Below are 5,146 nucleotides of genomic sequence, written 5' to 3'. Positions count from 1 at the left end.
CTCATGTATTATTAACAAAAGTTCTATGAGATAGGTGCTAATAATTATTCCCATTTTACAGATAAGGCTTAGAGAAATTCAGTAACTTGGTAACAGCCCCACAGTTAATAAATGGCAGAGCCAGGACTTGAGCCCAGTCCTATCTGACTTCAAAGTCCCATGTTCATATGCGCGGCCTTTTACCTGACAGCTTGCTTTTCTCCCTTATAATTACTACCTTTTTTCCAAGTCTTCCTCTTCCAAGAAATCTTATCTGACTTCTATATCCCATAATACCTCTCCCTTCCATGAACTTCTTAACACTTACTGTCTATTCCATTCATTTGATAATTACCACATACACGTATACTGCCTGCTATATTTTTAGGGGCAAATATTTTGTTTTTCCGGTACATTCTCTGAGGGCATGAGATTTTGTACTAAACCTTCCCTCCAGACCTCCACAGCTTTTAGGCCAGGGCTTTCCCAAAAGCAAGGGGATCACAGACTGACACGAGTAGATACTGGACCAAGTGTCAGAAGACTTGAATTTTAACTTTTACTACCTGAGGCTGGGAGGAGTGCAATGGGAGTCCAACATTTTGTCTCTTAGGACCGCAGATTCCTTAGCTGTTATAAAGGGAAGAATGACGTGCCCCACACCTGACATTCAATATTATTTTCAGGAGCAGATAAGACCACATGTGTGAAAGCATTTTCAAAACGTTTGAATGCTGCACACATGCTAACTAGTGTTATAATAGTGGGCATCAGTATATACGGTTAGTGGAGTCAGACAAGGAAGGAAGCTCTGCAGAAAGGGATGAGCAGGAACAGACCAAGGGAAGCTCAGCAGAGGTTGACAATTATGGTAATATTAGCAATTTAAAGGATATATTTTACCAGTGCACCATTGTTATCCCTTTAACAATCATTTAATGCAGCCCAGAACTTTCCATAATCAGAATCAACCTCCCAGGTCAGCAAGGCAGAAACTAACCTAAACAGAATATTTGCACTTTTTTAAATGTAGTGGCCAGAAATTAAACATTTGTTAAATTAAAGAAAAGGATACTGCACACCACGGCAAGCTCTTTTTGTTGTCTGGAGAGTTATAACAATCCTCTCCTGGCAGTTAGTTTTAAGATCATTAAATGATCCTCATTTGCAATATATTTGCAGAAGATTACAGCCATCTAAATTGACCCTGAAGGAAGACTTATTTCATTAATGGGCTGTCCTGTGCTAATGCATAAAGCTAGAAAAATATATCTATTAAATTCTTAATGTGCAAATGATGTTTCTGGCTTTCTTCTTAATTACAAAGCAAAATGAGCCTGAAGTGTACTATGTCTAGGAAAAAATGATCAATTTAATCCATCTTTCAGGGGAAGAACTTTTTTAGTCGATCCCCAAATTCCAGCTGCAAAAGCTGTTCCTGGGCAGCAGGCTATGGCCTTGCTGCTTCCATCAGGGCTGCAACAAAATGTGCAGCCTGGCAAGCTGTGGGAGATTCTTCTCCAGATTCCAACGAACGCAACAAAGAGGTCATTTGAGTTCTTAGAGCTGGTCCCTCCCCCTATTCACACAGTAAACTAGCTTCTGCTAACTTTCCCTTGAAGAATTGCTCAGGGTTTTCTGTGTTTTGGTGCAAACTCAACATGAATGGGTATAGATTTGAAAATGAATGATGTGCTACTGCTAGCTTATCATATACATGCTGAATATTAATGCAGCTATAGAAAGATTTACTGTACATATATATTTCCAGTGTATGTGCAGAATTGCCTAACTAAAATCATAATGTAATGTAACCATAACTAAGGGGACTCAAGAGCAGCTCCTTTTATCTACAGTAAAGTTGCTTACAGTGGCAGGCACTGTGTATGGCAGGGGAAGTTTAGGGGTTTCTGCTCATAGATGGTAGTTAGTGATGATACTTTGATTTCCCAGGAGCTTTAATTGGTTAATACTAGTAATTCTCTTTAGACAAAAACACAAACACACCAAGTGCTGTCTCTTCCCAGTTTGGTGTGTTCTCGTTTGAAAAGTGGAAAATAAGTAGAACCAGCTCATACCTGTTCTGTTTCTTGGAGGAGAGCAATGGCTCCAAGCATTAAATTAATAGTTATTGGCAGTACAGAGATATAACACATATACACATATTTGGTTCTGAGATGCTCTGATTTTTAATTGTGTCATATGTGGTACCTCTTAAAAAGAAAAACTGAGGTACTGGTATTCACATCTTGATAAATTCCAAAACTGCACATAAATCTGCCTCCTATCCCAGTCCTGAATTTATGATACATTTTCACAAAAGGTACTTGAAAATATATAAAATGATAAAGCAACCAAAATAGCATTTATGAACTTGAGGGATTTTTAGAAGGAAAATATGAAAATTTTAATTCCAAGCTTCCATCAAATTTGTGATTTTGCTCATTGTAAGTGTGATTTTTTTCCCTCCTGCTCTTGTAGTTTTTAGCATATGTATATTATTGTTAGGTTTAGGTTGGTAGGTGTTGCTGTGGAAACCAAAGAGAGGAAAAGAAAAGCAATATTCCTTCTTAAAGTTTATTTTGTGTTTTTCATGTAAATGTGTTGTACTCATCAAAGTTAAGAAGGAAATGCCTACTCAAATAAATTGGCACATACTTCTGATTTGTAATAGAATAATGCCCAAATTAAATCTGGCCAGCAGACCTTTATGGATTCTTTAATACATTCTTAACACGGTGATACAAAAAAGTATCTCAAAAAATGTTTTGAAGAGGAAAAAAAAAAGAAAAGAAAATGAAAAAATTTTTATCTTGTGGACATTTTATAAGTATAAAAATTTTGCATTATGAGTTTTTTTAGAATGATGAATAAAATGTTTAAAAGAAAGTGCTCGTATATTGCTACTTGGTTTTTACTTCACCAAAATGATTTCTGAAAGCTGTGCAGAGGGAGGATTTTTATGTTAAACCATCTACACTATCAGATCATTATATTCCTATACACTGAGGACAAGCAGGAGAATATAACTGATGAAAGACCAAGACACTTCTCTTCCAGGGCCATTGCCAAGAACAGGAATAAAACCACCTCAAGAAATAGCACTGCCACCCTTGAAGATCTCAGAATAACCAGAAGTGCAAGGGGCTGTCTTTGTGATTGGTGCCTCTGATCCAGCGGGAGAGCTACAGCAGTTTTGGAAAGTCATTGCTTTTAAACAGGAGAAAAACAAACAGAAGTTTAATAATAAGTATACCTCTTGTTTACGGAGAAGATACCCAAGAAAACTGTGTAACTCCCCAAAATAGCCCAAGCCATCACCTTAAACAACATCTCCAGCTAAAGCCTGGACGAAAGATGTGTGTTCGGTGGAGGGAGGTAGTCAGTTATGGGAGGTTGTCAGGAAAAGCACAGAAAAGCAAGGGTAAGGTTGTTATGTACACTTAAGTACACACCTTCTTTATTGTTACAAGTTGTAGTCATCCTCTTCCTGGTACAGAGAAAGACATCCTTACAAAGGGAGATTTCCTTTATAAACGTAAATTTTTCTAACAAAAGGGTAACTTCTACTTGGTTTTCAGAGCTTCTCCTGTGTCTCTTTCTTTCTTTCTTTCTTTCTTTCTTTCTTTCTTTCTTTCTTTCTTTCTTTCTTTCTTTCTTTCTTTCTTTCTTTCTTTCTTTCTTTCTTTTCTCTCTCTCTCTCTCTCTCTCTCTCTCTCTCTCTCTCTCTCTCTCATAACTAAATTTACTGGGGTAGCATTGTTTAATAACACTATATAAATTTCAGGTGTACAATTTTATAATATGACATCTGTATACTCTATTATTTGCTCACTACTGAAGTATAGTCTCCTTCCATCACCCTGTATTTGACCCCCTTTTTTCTCTTCATCCTCCCCTTCCCTTTTCCCCTCTGGTAACCAGCATTTTATTGTCTGTATCTGTCTTTGTTTTGTTTTGTTTGTTCGCTTGTTGTTTTTTTGTTTCATATGCCACATATGACTGAAATCGTATGGTTTCTTGTCCTTTTCTGTCTGACCTTAAAATCTTCTGCGCTGCAAAAGAAACCATCAACAAAATGAAAAGGCAACCAACTGAATAAGAGAATATATTTATAAATGACACCTCCAATAAGGGGCTAATATCCAAAATATATAAAGCACTCATACAACTCAACAACAACAACAACAAAAACAATTGATTTAAAAGTAGGCAGAGGATCTCAATAGACTTATTCAAGGAAGGCATACAAATGGCCAACACATACATGAAAAGATGCTCAACATCACTAGTTATAAGGGAAATACAAATCAAAACCACAATGAGATACCACCTCATACCTGTTAGAATGGCTGTTATCAACAAGACAAGAAATAACAAGTGTTGGAGAAGATGTGGAGAAAAGGGAACCCTTATACACTGTTGGTAGGAATGTAAATTGGTGCAGCCACTATGGAAAACAGTATGGAGATTCCTCAAAAAATTAAGACTGGAGCTACCACATGACCCAGCGATCCCTCGTTTGGGTATCTGCCCCCAAAATTTGAAATCATTTATTTGTAAAGATATATGCACCCTGACGTTCATTGCAGCCTTATTTACATAGCCTCGGCATGGAAACAGCCTAAGCGTCTTTCAATGGATGATTGGATAAAGAAGATGTGCTATGTACATACAATGGAATACTTCTCAGCCATAAAAATGATGAAATATTGGTGTTTGAGAGTATTATGCTAAGGAAAGTCACTTTATTCAGGAATTATATTCCTCAGAATCCAGTTCAACGGTTTGAACCTGTAGTCTGCTAGGCTGGGCTCCTTAGCTATTTTACTACTTACTACCTTTGGGGAAAGTCATTCCTTCTACCTCAGTCTTACAGAGATCAATTTTTTAAAGTGAATTAATTCCCAAGTATAATTAAGGCAGTGGTTCTCAACCAGGGGACTTTTGCCTGCAAGGGGACATTTGGCAGCGTCTAGAGACATTTCTGATTGTCAAGGAGATGCTGCTGGCATCTGGTAGGTAGAGGCCAGGGACTCTGCTTTACATCTTACAATGCACAGACAGTCTTCCCATCCCCAACAAAGAAGTATCCAGCCCCAAATGGCAATAGTTCTGAGGTTGAGAATCCATGAGTTAATGTAATGATGGCTGTTAAAATATATGA

The sequence above is a fragment of the Rhinolophus sinicus genome, chromosome 14, assembly GCF_057876585.1.
Source record: "Rhinolophus sinicus isolate RSI-liver-muscle chromosome 14, RSI-T2T, whole genome shotgun sequence".
NCBI classification, from domain to species: Eukaryota; Metazoa; Chordata; class Mammalia; order Chiroptera; family Rhinolophidae; genus Rhinolophus; species Rhinolophus sinicus.
Note: the sequence above shows the minus strand (reverse complement) of the source record.